The sequence below is a fragment of the Chinchilla lanigera genome, unplaced genomic scaffold (genome assembly GCF_000276665.1).
Source record: "Chinchilla lanigera isolate Chin_1 unplaced genomic scaffold, ChiLan1.0 scaffold00028, whole genome shotgun sequence".
In the NCBI taxonomy this organism is placed as follows: Eukaryota; Metazoa; Chordata; class Mammalia; order Rodentia; family Chinchillidae; genus Chinchilla; species Chinchilla lanigera.
This window is the reverse complement of record NW_004955429.1, coordinates 4,248,373-4,264,350: the sequence shown is the minus strand read 5'-3', so window position 1 is coordinate 4,264,350 and position 15,978 is coordinate 4,248,373. Positions and strand designations below refer to the sequence as shown.

General features: G+C 40.5%; 1 protein-coding gene and 1 long non-coding RNA gene across 2 annotated transcripts in view; one reads left to right on the top strand and one right to left on the bottom strand.

The window, feature by feature from the left end:
• The window catches only part of LOC106148824, a 27,139-nt gene extending 12,654 nt beyond the window's left edge, over positions 1-14,485 (top strand). The window contains exons 2-3 of the long non-coding RNA XR_001234523.1: positions 10,878-10,954; positions 14,157-14,485. This is a non-coding gene — a long non-coding RNA (uncharacterized LOC106148824). The remainder of the gene's footprint in view (positions 1-10,877; positions 10,955-14,156) is intronic.
• The window catches only part of Prtfdc1 (phosphoribosyl transferase domain containing 1), a 91,091-nt gene that overhangs the window by 61,546 nt on the left and 13,567 nt on the right, over positions 1-15,978 (bottom strand). The gene's annotated exons all lie outside the window — the stretch shown is intronic.

Sequence of the window (15,978 nt, the reverse complement as noted above, 5' to 3'; positions counted from 1 at the left end):
TTCAGCCTCCCCAGTGCTGGGATTGCAAGCGTGTGCCACCATGCCCGGCAAAACTGTTTAATTTCTTCTTTAATTTTATCTGTGACTCATTGGTTATTCTGGAGGGTGTTATTTAATTTCAGTGTGTTTTATGAAGTTCTTGTGGGGTTTTTTGCCATTGATTTCCAATTTCTTTTTTTTTTTTTTTTGGACTGGGACTCAAACTCAGGACCTTCAACTGCCAGGCAGGTGCTTATGCCACTGAGCTATATCCCCAGCCTATTTTTACATACTTTCATGTTTTCACAGTCTCAGGCAGCAAGAAGTATATCATCAAGCACCAGAATGTTTTTTCTCCAGAAAACAGCTGGCATAGCCAGGGCTTGAGGGACTGAGCACTAGAATCTTCCATGGACTCCTGTGCACCTCCTTAGATGCCAGAGACCTACTGCCTCTTTGGCCTTGGTAACTGAGATCCAATACGGAAGCAGAGAATGAGTATTTGGAGTTAACTTCTCACAGTAGCTTTCCCGTTTCTGGAACACAATACCCAACACCCACAACTTGAAGGAGGAAAGTTTTCATTTAACCCATAGTTTCAGGGAATTCAATACATGGTTAGTTGGCTCTGAGGAAAGAGCATTATGGTGCAAAGGTGTGGCAGAGCAAAGGTGCTTAGTTCCTGGAATCAGCAAAGTACAGCAGTGAAACAGCATCACAGAAAGGAAGCAGAGGACCGGATACGATACCCAAGATCACACCTCCATAACCTACCCAGACACACCCAGAAGTGTGAACCACCAATCCCCTAGTGGCCAAGTTGACACAATCACCACCACACCAGTCATGTTAACCATCATACTCCTTCTCCAAATAGGATCTTTTATTCCAGTTGCTTCAGCAAAACCCCCTGAAGATCCTGGTTGGGGTGAGTATGCAGAGATGAGGGCAGTTGTTTTAAGTATCAGTTCCCATCCTGGGATGGTCAACCTTGAACAAGGCACCCATCTTTTCTGAGCCGCAGTTACAACAAATGATAAGTGGGAAGAAGAGTATCTACCTTCCTGGGATGTAGCTCAGGGGTAGAGCTCCTGCTAAGCATGCGCAATTCCCTGGGCTCAATCCACAGCACCAAAAAAAACCAGAATCCACCTCAAAGATTAGAAAGAGATAATGCAGTTTTAGTAGGCATCTGGAACACAGTTATCTTTTTATTATAAAACTATTCATTACCCATTGTCACAGAATACATTTCCTCTTAATTTTCATAGCTTTGTTTAGGGTAGAAAAAGTCCCTTTCTTTGAACACTGAAAGACTAATATGCTACACCTGGTGCTAGATTTAGAATTCAAGATTTCTTCCATATTTTATCTTCTGTATTGAAAAACACACTTTGTTTCACATCAGTTCCTACTCCAAGTCCGTGAAGCCTTTAGTACGTTAATGAAATCAGCCAGTCAATTGTCACTTTAGCAGCACACTTCCTTAGTGACCCTGGCAGACCTTCGTTACATTGCTGAGTTTCTATGCAGATTTAACTAATGAAATACATACCTACACTTACATACTAAGCTCAGTGATAGTAGAAGCCAAGGATTCAACAAATAAAGAGAGTCACATCTTGACAGTGTGTATCTGTTTTAAGGACTAGAGGAAGAAGGTGGCTTTGGATGACGTCTTAGTTACTTTCGTTGTTGCTGCTACAAAATACATAACACCCAAAGTTAAAGGAGGAAAGGTTTGTTTAGCTCACATTTTGTAGAGGTTTCAGTCCATAATCAGCTCGCTCCAAGGCAGGGTGGCTTCACAGAGAACAGCAGCTCATGGTGGGCAGAAGATAGCAAAAGCAGGGGTGGGGGAAGCAGGGAAGGAGGAAGGTAGGGAGACAGACAGACAGACACAAGCCTCTTTCTGTCCCTTATATTGTATCCAGTCTATTGGGATTAGGGTGGTACCAATCCAAATAGTGGGCTGATCCAGCAATCACCCACATTAATCCCAGCACCCTTAATCCCAGCATTTCACTACAAACCAACCACACCTCTAGATTCAGCCACCTCCAAAGAAAAAACTCTATGACCTCATGAGGCTTTGGGGGGATATCTAGACACAAACCATAACAGATAAAGAAAGAACAATGCATTTAAAGCCAGAAAACCTAAGGCTTGATTTTCATTTTATAATTTGGGTGACCACAAAGTAGTCATGGTCAATAACATATAAAGAATACATAAATTTTTAGTTCATTTTGTGTAATGGAGATAATGATTTCTACCTCAAAAGGCTAGTGGCAGAGTAACTTAGTGTACAGAAAATATGGCATTTGGTCTCACTGAAACTGTCACTAATATTAGTTGAGTATGAAGGAGCTAAAAATCCAGAATTTATGGCAGTCTCTATGACAGCAAACATTTTTCTCCCTTCAGGAATGTATGGTTATAGATCCATCAAGATTTAATAAAATCTAATACAGTATACAAAATATAAGCCTAGAAAATAATTCAAGTCCACTTATTTCACTGCAACAGTATACTTTAGAAAATAAAAACCACCTTTGGACTCCATTAAAGTGGAAATGGCTATTAAAATCAAAATAAACTTACAAGAATTGTTATTATACATAACTTCAGATTAAAAAAAATCACATAGTCGGGAAGTGTGGTCCCATTTTACAGCTATGGAGACACAAGGCTTAGGGCAGGGCTGGCAAAACAATGGCACGTGTGATATTTGGTTTCCTTTTAAGACAAGAGATGTTAATGTATGAATTTTTTTCTAAACTAAAACTTCAGCATGCAGGTTTAATTGCAGTGCTGGTGCTTTGAAATAAATAAGTGGATTCTGGGTTGCAATTTGGGCATTCTTCTCTACAAGATTTGCACCACTGGCCTAGAGTGTTAGGCAATTTATTTTAAGATCGTTTAAGCTAGTGATGGTGAACCTTTTAGAGACCGAGGACCCAAAGTACTCATGAGGGATTGGGAGTCATGAGGTCGCTGCCTGACTCCACTACTCCTTTGCAAGCACCTGCATGGCTGCTGTGTGCTGTTACCAGATGCTGCCTGCTGAGATGGTGACAGAGAGAAGCTGCGGTGAGTGACTTAATTAGCGTGCTGACAGAGGGCTCTACATGCCCACTGCAAGTGCCACTGGTTTAAGCACTGTACACCTGTCTCTTTTATTTTTTCTTTCTTTTCTTTAATACAAGGTCTCAATATGTGGTTCAGGCTGGCCTTGGGGTCACTATGTAGCTCAGGCTGGCCTTAAACTTGAGATCCACCTACCACAGCCTCCCGAGTGCTGGAATTACAGGTGTGTGTCACTACCTGGCACATATGTATATTCCTATATCAAATTCCAACCATAATATACCTTTAAATAAAATAAAAACACACTAATATTCATATTTGACTTTTTAAAAAATCAGCTCTTTTGAGGTAGAATTGAAATATACCAATTTTGGGCTATAATGCAATGAAGTGTGACTAATACATAAAGTCATGCCTCCATCACTACAATCATGACATACGATTATTCCATCACCCCCCAAAAAACTCTCTTGTGCCAATTTTAATTATTTCCTACTTCTCTACTTATTACCACTGGCAGGCACTGTTCTGCCTTTCAACTATGACAGTTTTATTCCTCCTGTATTTCCTCTTCCAGCATAGAGCTTTTCAAGTCTGGCTCTTCTACTTAGCACCATGCATTTGAGACTCCTCCATGTGCTTGCACATAGTTCACTCCTATGTAATGCTGAGCAGTACCACACTCATGGGTGAGCCATACTGTTTATCCTTTCACCAATTCACGGATGTTCGGAAGGTTTCCAGCTTGAGTTATTACAAATAAAGTTACTATGAGCATTTGGATTCTAGACTTGGTTTAAAAAGATATTTTCACTTCACTTGGATTGATACCTATGATTAGGCTTGTGGGTCATATGAAACCATAAGTGTAGGTCTACTTTATGAGAAACTGCCAGAGTTTTTCAAGGGGAGAGGACCATTTTATGTTCCCATCAGCAGTGTTATTGAGGGTTCTAACTTTTTCACTGCCTCATCAATGATTATTACTATTCAACTTCTTGATCATAGGTATTCTGATGAATATAAGTAGTGTCTCCTTGTGATTCTGATTTGCATTGTGATTACTAATGATGTTGAGAATCTTCTCATGTTCTCATTTCCCATTCATACATCATTTTACTAGCATGCCTGCTCAAATCCTCTAACTTTTAAAAACTGGATTATTTCTCTTCCTATTAATGGGTTGTAAGAATGCTATGTATCTAGATACTTGACCTATTTTAGTTACTTTTCTCTTGTTGCTGAGACAAAAACCCAACACCCAAAGTTAAAGGGGAAAAGGTTTATTTGTCTCACAGTTTGTAGAGGTTGCAGTCCATAATCAGCTGGCTCCAAGGCACGGTGGATTGGCAGACAGCATTGCAGAGGAGAAACAGTCCATGGTGGGCAGAAGACAGCAAAGCAAGCGAGAGACAAGATAAGCCTCTTTCTGTTGGTTATGTTGTATCCAGGCTACTGGGTTTAGGACAGTGCTAATTTAATCAGTGGACTAATTGAGTAATCACTCACCCTTAATCTTAGCACCCTTAAATCTAGCATTGAGCCATGAATGAGTCACACACTCTAGATTCAGCCACCTCATGACCACATGAGGCTTGAGGGGGAGGGGGCATCTAGTCACAATCTCTGACATGACCTTTCTCAGATAGACAATTTGCAAATATTTTCTCCTAATCTGTGTGTTTGCCCCCAAATTTTAAGTCATCCTTAAGACCTTTCATTCTTTTTCACTGTCCATCCAATCTTCTTGGTTCTACCTCAAAATGTGTTCAGAATCTGAACTTCTCCATATCCCCACTGCTTCTGTCTGTCTGGGTCCATCAGTTCTCCCTTGGGGTGGTTGCAGAAAGCTCTTCTTCAGTCTGTGTGGTTCTGCTCTTGCTCCTCCATTGTATCATAAACATAGAATCCTGAGCAATGCTTTGAAACCAGAAATGAAAACGTGTCCCTTTTCCACTCAAAACCTTCTGAAGCCCCATCCCTGCTTCTTTTTTTTTTCCCCCCTGAAGCTCTTTCACCCTCTGTAGTGCACTTGCTTGCTCTGTGTCGCTTCCCCCTTGATCCCCACTCCCCGCCAGTTGCATTGCTGGCCTGGCCACCCTCAAGGTCCCCTCCCTGTTTTTTTGAGAGAGGGTCTTGCTATGGATGTCAGGCTGGCCTGCACTATATAGCCCAGGCCCAGGCTGGCCTCAAACTCACGGGGATCCTCCTGCCTCAGTCTCCCGATGATAGGTGTGTGTCACCATGCCCAGGTTAAGGCTTCCCTTTTCTAAATTAAAAGCTACATATAGTTATAAAAATAATGAAAACTCCATTTGTAATGTTTTGAAATTGGCTATGATGCATTCTTTTCATTAAATAAGATTTGAAGGATGTCAAATATGGCTTGAAAGAATTCTAACCCCAATTGCCATTGAAATTCTTTTTATGGAGAAAACACTAACTTTTCTATGGCTGCCCAGTTTTCCAAGCAGAGATGCTAGTGGAGTAACTGGTGAAACACAGATAGGCCTAGCGTTAGTTCCCCTTGTTGGTTCAAAGCTGGCTTGGCTAAGACAGGAGGGTGTAATGCTGCAAGGTAACACTGTGGAACAATCTTGGAGTGCTTCCTGTTTCTCTTAGTTTGACACTCTATGTGGCCACATGTGTATTTTGTATTAGGTTTATGAACTGATTCATCATGCAATTTTTTTTTTTTTTGTCTTTTTGAGACAGGGTCTTGCTATGCAGTTTAGACTGGCCTTGAGATCACTTTGTAGCCCAGGCTGGTCTCACACTCACAATGAACCTCCTGCCTCAGCCTCCCGTGTACTAGGATTACAAGCATGTGCCATGTCCTGCTAATCATGCAGTTTTTAATTATACTAAGATTGTCTGTTGGGTGATAGGTTTGTTGCTGTGGTGCCAAACATTTTAACCTATTTCAAGTCCAACATGGCAATTTTTTATGCCCAGATAATTTGTTAAGTGAAATTCTACTATAATGATGACAATAAAGAGAGGTTAGAACCAAGTCAGGCATAAAACCTCCTAGCTGAGTATTTGAGAATTGACATTTGTGCCAGAAATGACCCTTTCAAGCCAGCATAAATGATTCACAATGTCCCTATTAGAAACATTTTCATTTATAAGATAGAGCCAGATGGTAATAAGGGTAAGGCTACTTGGGGCAATGATTATGAAGCAAGTTTAGAATCTGTTTGTGTCTAACATAGGAACCAGACTCACCCATGTGAAGGTCAGGAAGCAGAAAGCAGCTGTGGATTCAAGATACCCAAACAAATCTTTCCTTGAGTCCATGTGAAGAAACAGGATTTCCTTGGATATTTTTCACTAGGCCACGAAGATTTTAAATTCAGGGATGAATGAAATTTTATGTTCCCTGTAGGGAAATGACTTGACTTCTGGGAAATACTTATTTTGCTTGTTTTTTTTTTGTTAATAAACTGAATGACCTGAACTGTAATACAAAAACCCAAAACCCACAGTGCCCCACGAACCTCTTAGCTAAAGTGCTCTCAAGGTATAAAGTTTCAAGATAGATTTCTTTTTTTAAAAAAATCACAGAATCAGGACTCAAATCATGCATTTAAAAAGAAAAAGAAGTTAATAATAGCTACAAATGAACATTGTTCTAGGCTGTCAAACCCATTTGCTAAATTTCTAAATATTTTATTCAAGAGTGAGGAATGTGACTGTTTCTACTAGAAATATTTCAGTTTGGTCTGAGTTGCTATGAAAATAAAAAGGAAGTCATACTGCACTGTCAAAAAATGATTTTGCAGGTATTTGTCTTCTGCTGTATGTTTTGTGAACCAATGAGAATAAAACTGGCATCCTTGTAAACACAGAACTCTAAAGTGACAATATGTGAGAGTGAGGATAAAAACACAGGATGAGGCTGAACTGAAAGCCATCCAGTGCCTCACACACACCTGCTGGCCTGCCAGCATTCTGAGGGGGCAAGTTATTCTTTTGCCCTCATTTCCCAGGGGTGCAGTATTATCTTAACCTTCTACATGCTTCGGTCTGGTTCAAAGAGCAGAGTTTAAGAGAAACCAGTGAAATTTATTTTGGAGTAGATCAAGAAAATATGGCCTAGAGACCTACTCTGCCTCTTACAAGGTCCAAGCTATAATAAATGCCTTTCAAAACTTTTATTAAAACTGCAGCTCTGGCCAAGCTATTCTCCAAGTAGGTTCATTTCAACAGTAGCTTCATCTTTGCCACATCAAAGCAAGTAGCCTCCACTTCAGACCTACATAAGATATAATGATAATAATAGATGTTATTTATTGACCTCATGCTTGGATGGTTACAGCACTAGGACTCTTCCTTATGCTATTCAATTTATTGCTCATGCAAAAAATCTCATGAGACACATGATTAGTCTTACTTTACAGATGAGAACAATTAAGATTTAGAAAGGTTTAATAGCTTGGTGTCCAAAACTAATCTACTGGAATTTGATCCAGAAACATCTCTATTTAAAATTCTGTGCTTATAGCTTCTATATTGCTTTTTATTATGCTTGCCTTTTCAAAGGTTTCTGACTTTTGAACAGAGAAATGGGTCGTTCAACTTCCATCAACAATCTTATACATAATTCAAGGCTCCAAAGAGCATAACGGCTCAATGTAAGTGGGAAACCCAGAGGTTCTTATTTTCTTTCCAGTGACCCATTCCCTTACTAGGCTTCCATCACCCTGGAAGCAAAGTTAGAATTGCACACTTCTGCTAGGCAAGGAGTCATTTTCAATGTTGCACTCTGCTTCCTATGAGTGATTGTCTAGATTAGCTGATTGTTATGGTGTATGTCTGGGTGTCCCCCCAAATCCTCATGTAGTCATGGGCCAGGCTTCTAGATTTATGATTGATTTATGGTCCAGTGCTGGAATTATGGATGTGAGTGCTACACCCGCCCTGGGGCAGATAGTTTGCCTATAACATAAGGGAAGGAAAGAGGCTGCTTGCTGCCATTCCTCCCTTTTCCTCTTGTTTTTTCTGTGTTCCTCAACCATGAACTGTTGCCCTCTGCCATGTGCCACTCTGCCTTGGAGCCAGCTGAGCATGGACTGAAACCCCCACAAACTGTGAGCAAAATAAATCTTTCCATCCTTAATTCTGGGTGTCAGGTATTTTGTCTCAGCAATGAGAGAAAAGAAACCAAGACACTGATGTTGCTGATACATCATGGTCTTCTGAACCTTTCTCAGTGTTACCCAAAATTTCTAACCTACTCAATCTGGTAGTCAATCTGGTGGAATTTTATCTAACAGCTGATTAGCCCCTGTTTACATGGCTTCTAGGACATGATTCCCTAGCCATTCCTTTTCACACTCTCATACTAGTTTTATCTTGTTCTTCTAGTTTCCAAATATTGAGGTGTCCTTAGAACTCTTCTCCATCTACCTTCACTTCTTGGGTGACCCATTCTTTATCATGACTTTAAATATCTATATATTCCCCACCACCTGAAGTACTTGGGATTAAAAGCACTGAGCTACATCTCTAGCCTTTTACATTTGGGGTAGGGGCAGGCTCTAAGTTGCCCAGGTTGGCCTCGAACTTGCAATCCTCCTGCCAAATTTTAAACTAGTAGCTTCACCTTCAACCTCTTCTCTGAACTCCTTATTTGTAGAGCCAACAGCCTTTTCATCTTGGATGCTGAAGAGGAAAAATAGTCCAAAACCAAACTCCTGTTTTCTTCTTCCAAGCCTCATCTTTTCACATTCTTCTGCAATCAGTGATTGACAACTCAATTCACACTCTTGTTCAAGCCAAAAACGTTAGAGTCCTGTCAATGTCTACCACTGTCAAACTCATCAGTAAATCTAGATTTTGCCTTTGTTTTTACCTCGCAGATAAATAAGGAACCCAAAGCCCACCAACCCTTCTGCAACCATTCTGGCTATTCCCCCAGTGAAGTTACTATAATAGCTTTCTAAACATCTGTCTGCTTCTACCTTTACTCCTTCACTCAATTCTCAGTGCAACAGATACGGACTTACTCTTTAAAGTATAAAGAATACATATAGTTTAAGAATACTTATACTGCTGCTCAAAAAACCTTCTCACTTACTCAGAGCAAAAGGCAAAGTCCACCCAATGGCCTGCCAGATTCTACAGTATTTCTTCTTCCTTACTTCTCTAGCCACCTTTTAATTCTGCCTACCATACTTTTCTCTGGCTGTTTCTGCTTTTCCTCAAATGTGTTGAGCACATTCCCTGCTAAGGGCCATTGCATCTGTCCCTTTCCTCTTCCTAAAGTTGACTTCCTCTACCCTCAAGGTTTTGTTCCTGGACTCCTTCAAATCTGTGCCTCAGATGGGTGCCACTTAGCAGCTGTCTTCCCTGACCATTGTCCCAGCTCCGCCCAGCCCATCTTAATTCCCAGAACCAAGTTCATTTTTCTGCATAATACTTTTCACTATTTGACATATTTTATATTTTCTTGTGTTATTTTCAGTTTTCTGTTGGCTTGACCTAGAATTTAAGCTGCAGTATAGCAAGGAATAGGTACTGTTCAGTGTTGTTTCCTTGTCACTGAGAACCAGGCCTGAAATACAGCACAATTCTTCGTGGAGGGAATGAACCCTACAATGTTGTGCTGCCTAGAACCTCAAAGAGCATCATCTCCTCTTTCCTGACAAGGCTGTCTCTTCCACCTAAACTTTGAACTTAGGACCCGTGTGCCAAATACTCATGTCTCCCCCTTGCCCTGTGGGTGGACCGCTGGCCCAGTGGTGCTGTCAAGGACACAGTCATTATTATTTTTTTCCTTTCTGCCATCTTACTAGTGGAGTTCTTAGGCTTGACTTCCTAAGAGTCCCAAGAAGACTGCCATGGTCCCAGGGGACTTAGGGACAAAATAACATCTTGCTTAAAAAATAACTAAAATAAAGAGAAAGAGAGAGATTTCCTCCCTTGGTCTATTTCTCATTAAGGAAACAAACCATTCCCTCTGAGAAGATTCTCAGCAGGTTTTTCTTTATTATGCCAAATGCCCATTTCTGCAGTGCTGTGAGTCTGAGAGAGCAAGGTCATGGCAAGGTAAAGATTGGTGATGGGGACCAGAGGCAGTTATTGCAGAGGGAAGACTGCTGCAGAGCTAGTGTTTTCAACTTTCAAGAATCTTCTCTTTCTTTTTAAAATCTTTTTGAGACAGGGTTTCAATTGCAGTTCAGGCTGGCCTCAAACTCACTTTGTAGCCCAGGTTGGCCTTAAACTCGCAGCAATCCTCCTGCCTCAGCCTCCCCAGTGCTGGAATTACAGGTGTGCACTACCACTCCCAGCCTTCAGGAATTTTTTCGTGTTTTGTCTTCTGCTCTGTTACAAATTTGTTCTTATGCTAAGAGTACCAATAACTTATTCTACCTCCATGGGGATTTTACACATAGTATTTGTAAGTTTTTCTTCTCTTCTGTTCTCTTTTACTGTGTTTTACAAATATTAATTGATGAATGCCAACAATGTTCTTAAGTTACTAACAAATTAATATTTGTAAAACGCTTAATTAGCACTTTCACATAGTAATCAATGGTATTATTAACTTGAATAAATCTAACCTAACTTTTTACAAACTTATACATTGAAAACTCATAATGGAGATATCTTCATTTAAGAAATATTAGACCAATATTAGAAAGGTAGTATTCTGGCTTTAAGTAAATTCCTGGCTCAGTGACAATCTCCTTAGGACCACAAGAAGATACACATCAAGACATTCCTCTTCCATGTTTTGTTGTTTTGTTTGATTGGCCTTTCATGATAGTGATGGTTTTCCTCTTTGTCTTTTGATATTTAAGTGGGAGACACCCAAAACCCTACGAAGAGCTGTGTCCATGGGATGGCGGTGGTGGATGACAGATGGACTCACCAGCAGGTTCGTAGGGCAGAGATGTTCTTTTCATGGTGGATTCCCAGTGCAGTGTGTACAGGTCTTGTCTTTAGGATTATTCAGTTCTTCCAAAAACATTCACTGTCAAATGTCAGTTCCTTGCTGGTAGAGGCTGCAGGTGGGCACATGTTTGGCTGCCAAGGAAGGGTGCTGCCAGCCCCAGAATCCTACACAGATTGTGGCTGACTCTCCCTAGCCTAGGATGTCTATACTTTTGGCAATTTTTACTTCATTTTTTTTCAGAAGGATTAATCTTTAGCTTCCTGCAGTAGTCGGAGAAGGAGTTGAGGCCAGGTGGGAGAGGAAAAGAGTAGCTAGCAAAGGAAGTGGGACCAAGGGCTGGGGAGTCCAGATGGTTGGTACAGTGACTTCCCTCATTGTCTGCTGCACAGGACATCACCACAGCACTGGTCTCTCAGGACCTTGCTTAACTTCTTAGCCTGTCTTCCTTGGTGTCATTCTTGGCAGGTCCTTGGGGCTGACTTCTCCACTGTGCTATTGGGCCCATTCTCTCTTGCCCTGTTATCTCCTCTCATGTGCAGTTTGTCATTTGAGGATATATATGATATATACATATATATAAATATATATATGATATATATGTCATCTTAATGGAGAACCCATATCAAATATAGGTGAGCAACCTGACATTTTAATATAGACATGTCAGCACCTTAAATATTATAAAAATTCAAATCTGTCAGGGAGCTTATGGATCTTGAAAATCAGCCTCATTATTTTACAAAAAATAAAAGGAAATCCAAGAGAAATGACTTCTTTCCACTATGAACTGCTGCCGTGGGGTGACCCTTCTTCTAGGAGGCAGGGAGGAAAGACTGCCAGGCCTTTGTGTCTCCTGTCAGCCTGCCTACATTTGCATCTCAGCTCTGTGATCTTGGGACAACTTCTTAAACTCTCTGTGACTCATTTTCCTACCACGTCAAATAGGGATAATAATAGTTCCCCAACTCATCAGGTTGTGGCGTGAAGTAATTAACTGGGACTAGAAATTGGCAGAATATGGGGTACCTTAAAATACATTTTCATCTTAAAAAATAATCTCTTAGGAGGAGGAAAAACAAATATTTCACTTTTCAGGTTTCTTACTTTGCCTTTTGGCAAGGCTGGGATGGAACCCACGGCCTTGTGGCTGATTTGTAAGTGTGCCCTTCCCACAGTGCTAGTTGGAGCAGCCTTTGTCTGCCACCCAGGAGCTCCCTACCTTCCATCCTAATTAGAAGAAGACTCCAGGTTTGTAGGTTTGTAGGGACACTAAAACCCACTCCTGGCCTTGAGCAGGGACTCGTGGGAGCTACAGAGAGGAAGGAGGGATTCTGGGCCTCTGTACGTCACACGCCCACTGACGCTTGCCACGAACGCAGTAAGCAAGCATTGTTAGCAAGGGGGTGGCTGGCTCCTCACCAGCTGCCAGTCCCCCGGCCCCTGACAGCCCTTCCCCAAGGCAGTGCTGCCTGCCATTCCTATCTGTGCGTGAGTGTCGGCTCCTGAGTTGCTGTATCCTCTTCCTCACTAACAATCATCTTGTTTTTATTGCATCATTCTCTAACTTGTCAATGTCTGCCTGAATTTCAATTCTGTTCTCTAGGACAAGAAATGTTAGACAAATAAGCACATCTGTAATCTTAGTTACTCCTAAGGCAAGAGGATCACAAGTTTGAGGCCAGCCTGGGCAACCTAGCAAGACTATGATAGATAGATAGATACATACATACATATATACATACATACCTACACACACACACAGGGCTGGAGATGTAATTTAGCAGTAGAGAGCTTGCCTAGCATGTACAAGGCTCTAAATTCAGTACCTAGTACTGAAAAAAAAAGTGAGCTCATTCCATAAAAGAAATGCATACTTTAGTTTAAAGAAGAATAAAGACATTAGATATTAGTTTAGCATAGTGATCATTTTAAAAGATTTTTAAAGAGATTATTTTCCCCAAGCTATTTTATTATATATACCTAACTGGGTTTAAAAATTTTTTTCACTCCAAATTTATTTCCTAGTAACTCTCCTATCACATAAAGTCCATATATTTTATAAAATACATATGGAATATGTTATTTCATAAAGGTTATTATGGTCTTGATGCTGTTTCATATTCTATGTCAGTTTTAAAGTGTTTGTTAAAAAAACAGCCTAACTTATAAAAATATGGGCAATTATTTTGTTGCCTTCAATTACTTCTACAGCAAATTAAAAATTATGTGGATACAATTAATAAAATACCACATTATTATAAGCTTTTTTTAAAGTCAGGTACAAGTACATACTCAGTGTGTGTGTGCGCGTGTGTGTGACACATTCAAGTTCCATGGGACCAGCATATTTTCACATTGTAAATGGGGGAAATACAGATACACAAAATATAATGGTGCCTGCAAGAAAATGATAAAATCGATACTCATGGAACACACATTTTCCTGTGGGTTAGCCCCCGCCTGGTTCCCAGGGTCTGCAGTTTTCTCCCCTGATAGTTAGGAGAGCCTCCCTCCTGCCTCACCTACTGACTTAGCTGAGCTGAATCTTTAGAAACAAGCCTGATGCTGTTGGGATCCAAAGTCTTTGGTCTGCAAGGCAGGCGACCAGAACATAACAGCAGGGGCTTGGCATCAGTGTCTCTCATGAGGGCCTCAGCCTTGCTGTCCTGCTCTCAAGATCTCATACCCACAGTGTGCTCTGGGCTTGCCTTGACCTGTTTCCTGTGCCTAAGTCCCTTCTTAAAAGCTCACCCAACACACCTAAAGCACCAGGGAACTTTCTTCTCCTGCCTGTCCACTTCCTCCAGACTACAGTCCTCTAGGGAGAAGCTATAATGCTGTGATTAAATTGTGTCAGGAGTAAGACAGATCTCCTCTACTTCCCAGCCACAAAGCCTGTGAAATCCAATGGATGGACATGTCAGGCTTCAGCACCCTCGGCTAAAAAGAAGATGTTAGTAGCGCCAACTTCATAGGGCTCTTGGGAGGGTTTAATGAGTTAATAGATACAAAGCACTTAGAACAATAGTTGCCTGTAAGTACTCAGTAAATATTAGGTTTTATTTGTATTACTAGTACCTACTTACACAAGCTGACAGATGCTGCTTAAGTAGTTCTTGAGGCTCTGAAGGCTGTGATCTGTCTTACTTTTATCCTTTAACTACCTGTTTCATCCCTGTACTAGACTTCAACTTGCATCTGCAGCTGAGTGAGTCCATTCTCCAAGACACGCCACCTTGAGGACTGCTTTTCTTCATCGTTCTGGAGTCAACCCCAACCTGTTGCAATTAGTTAAGCGCAGCTCTGTTTCCAAGTGATCCCTTAAAACCTGGTTGCCTCTGTCATCCTCATGCGTAACTACTGCATTATTCTTCCACCTGCCCTCACAGTGTTTGCTTTTCATAATCAAAGAGAAGCCTTGAAAAGTGTCTCTATGTAACACTAAATCTGTAAAAAGAATGTACCTTAATATAACTCATGGATATTTATAAAATAAAAAGAGCACGGGGGCAATAACTAGAAATGTTGATATTAATATTACACAAAAGAGCTTTGAACTTGCTTTTTGAAAAGCCTTTTTTACAAGGGAGAATTAGAAATCTCAAAGCAAACTTGCCTAAAGATATGCTAGATGGTGTCTCTTTAGGATCAATTAGATACTTCCTTCATGCCAGGTGTCTTCACCCTTGCATTCCGAAAGGCAACAGTAAATACATTTTAGGAAGCAAGTCTGGTGAGGTGGGGTGGCATATGCCAGTAATCCTAATACTCTGGAAGGCTGGTGCAAGACTGAAAGTTCCAACACAACCTGGGCAACTGCAAACATGTACAGATCGTGAGAGAGAGACAGAGAAAGAGGGAGGGAAGGAGAGAGAGAGAGAGCGAAAAAGAGAAAGACACTGAGACTTATTTCTCTTCTTTTGGCCTAATTCATCTTAACACACCTCTTGGGAGAAGTGCATATTTTAGTGGTCACAATCTTGAGCTCCAGAGTCAAACTTGCATTTGAATACCAGACCCACCACTTACTAACTGACCTTGAGCATGTTACTTAACACCTCAGGCCTCAGTTTCTTCCTCTGTAAAATGAGTATAATAAGTTTACCTGATTATTTCTCATGATGTATCTACTATTGAATCAATCAAATATTGAGTTTTCTTCATTCCTTTTCATTCTCTCTACTGGCTTAGAAATACACTTAGCATTCCTGTTTTTTCAGCGCTTACTTATAAATTGTGACTAGGCATACTTAAAGTTTGTAAGTCATCAACATTTGTGTGCTTCTTCTAAATAATACAAAAGACATTACAATGCTTTTACTCTAATCATTTCATCCTACTTACAGTGAAGTACGGGTTGATATTTTAATTCTATCTTGTTTGTTTTACCACCAACATTTGTCACAATTCATATTATTTCATTAGTTAGTATTTTAAGCAATGAAAACTTTTTTTACTTACCTACGTGTTGATCAGTTTCTTTGTATCACAAATTCATTCTTCTGCGTTTCATTTCCTTCTTCCTCAAATAAATTCTTCACAGAGTACTTTTAGCCAGTGTCTGTTACTGGGAAATTCTTTTAGACTGTGATTACTGTCTTTATCTGGCAGCCCCAAGAGAGTTAAAGATTAGCTGGAATGAAAACCTAGGCTAATGATTATTTTCTCTTGCTGCGTTGACAATGCTCCATGTTTTCTGATTTCTGTTGAGCTTGAGAAGTCTGTTGATAGTGGGAATTCCTCCATAGGTAATCTCTCTTTCCTCCCCAGTTGTTGTGTAATCTTCTTTTTGACTCTAGTGTTTTGTTTCCAAGTTTCACCATGACGTGCCTAGGTTAGATCACAGAGCATTTCTGGAATCTGTGTATTTCTATCTTTTATGAACTCTAGGCTAGCAGACTGCCTCTCTTCCATTCTCTGTAGTTTGTCTTGATGGTATTCCTCTGTGACATAGTTTGGTTCTTTTGCTATTGTCCACCTTTCTTTCTTATACAGTGTGTCATTTC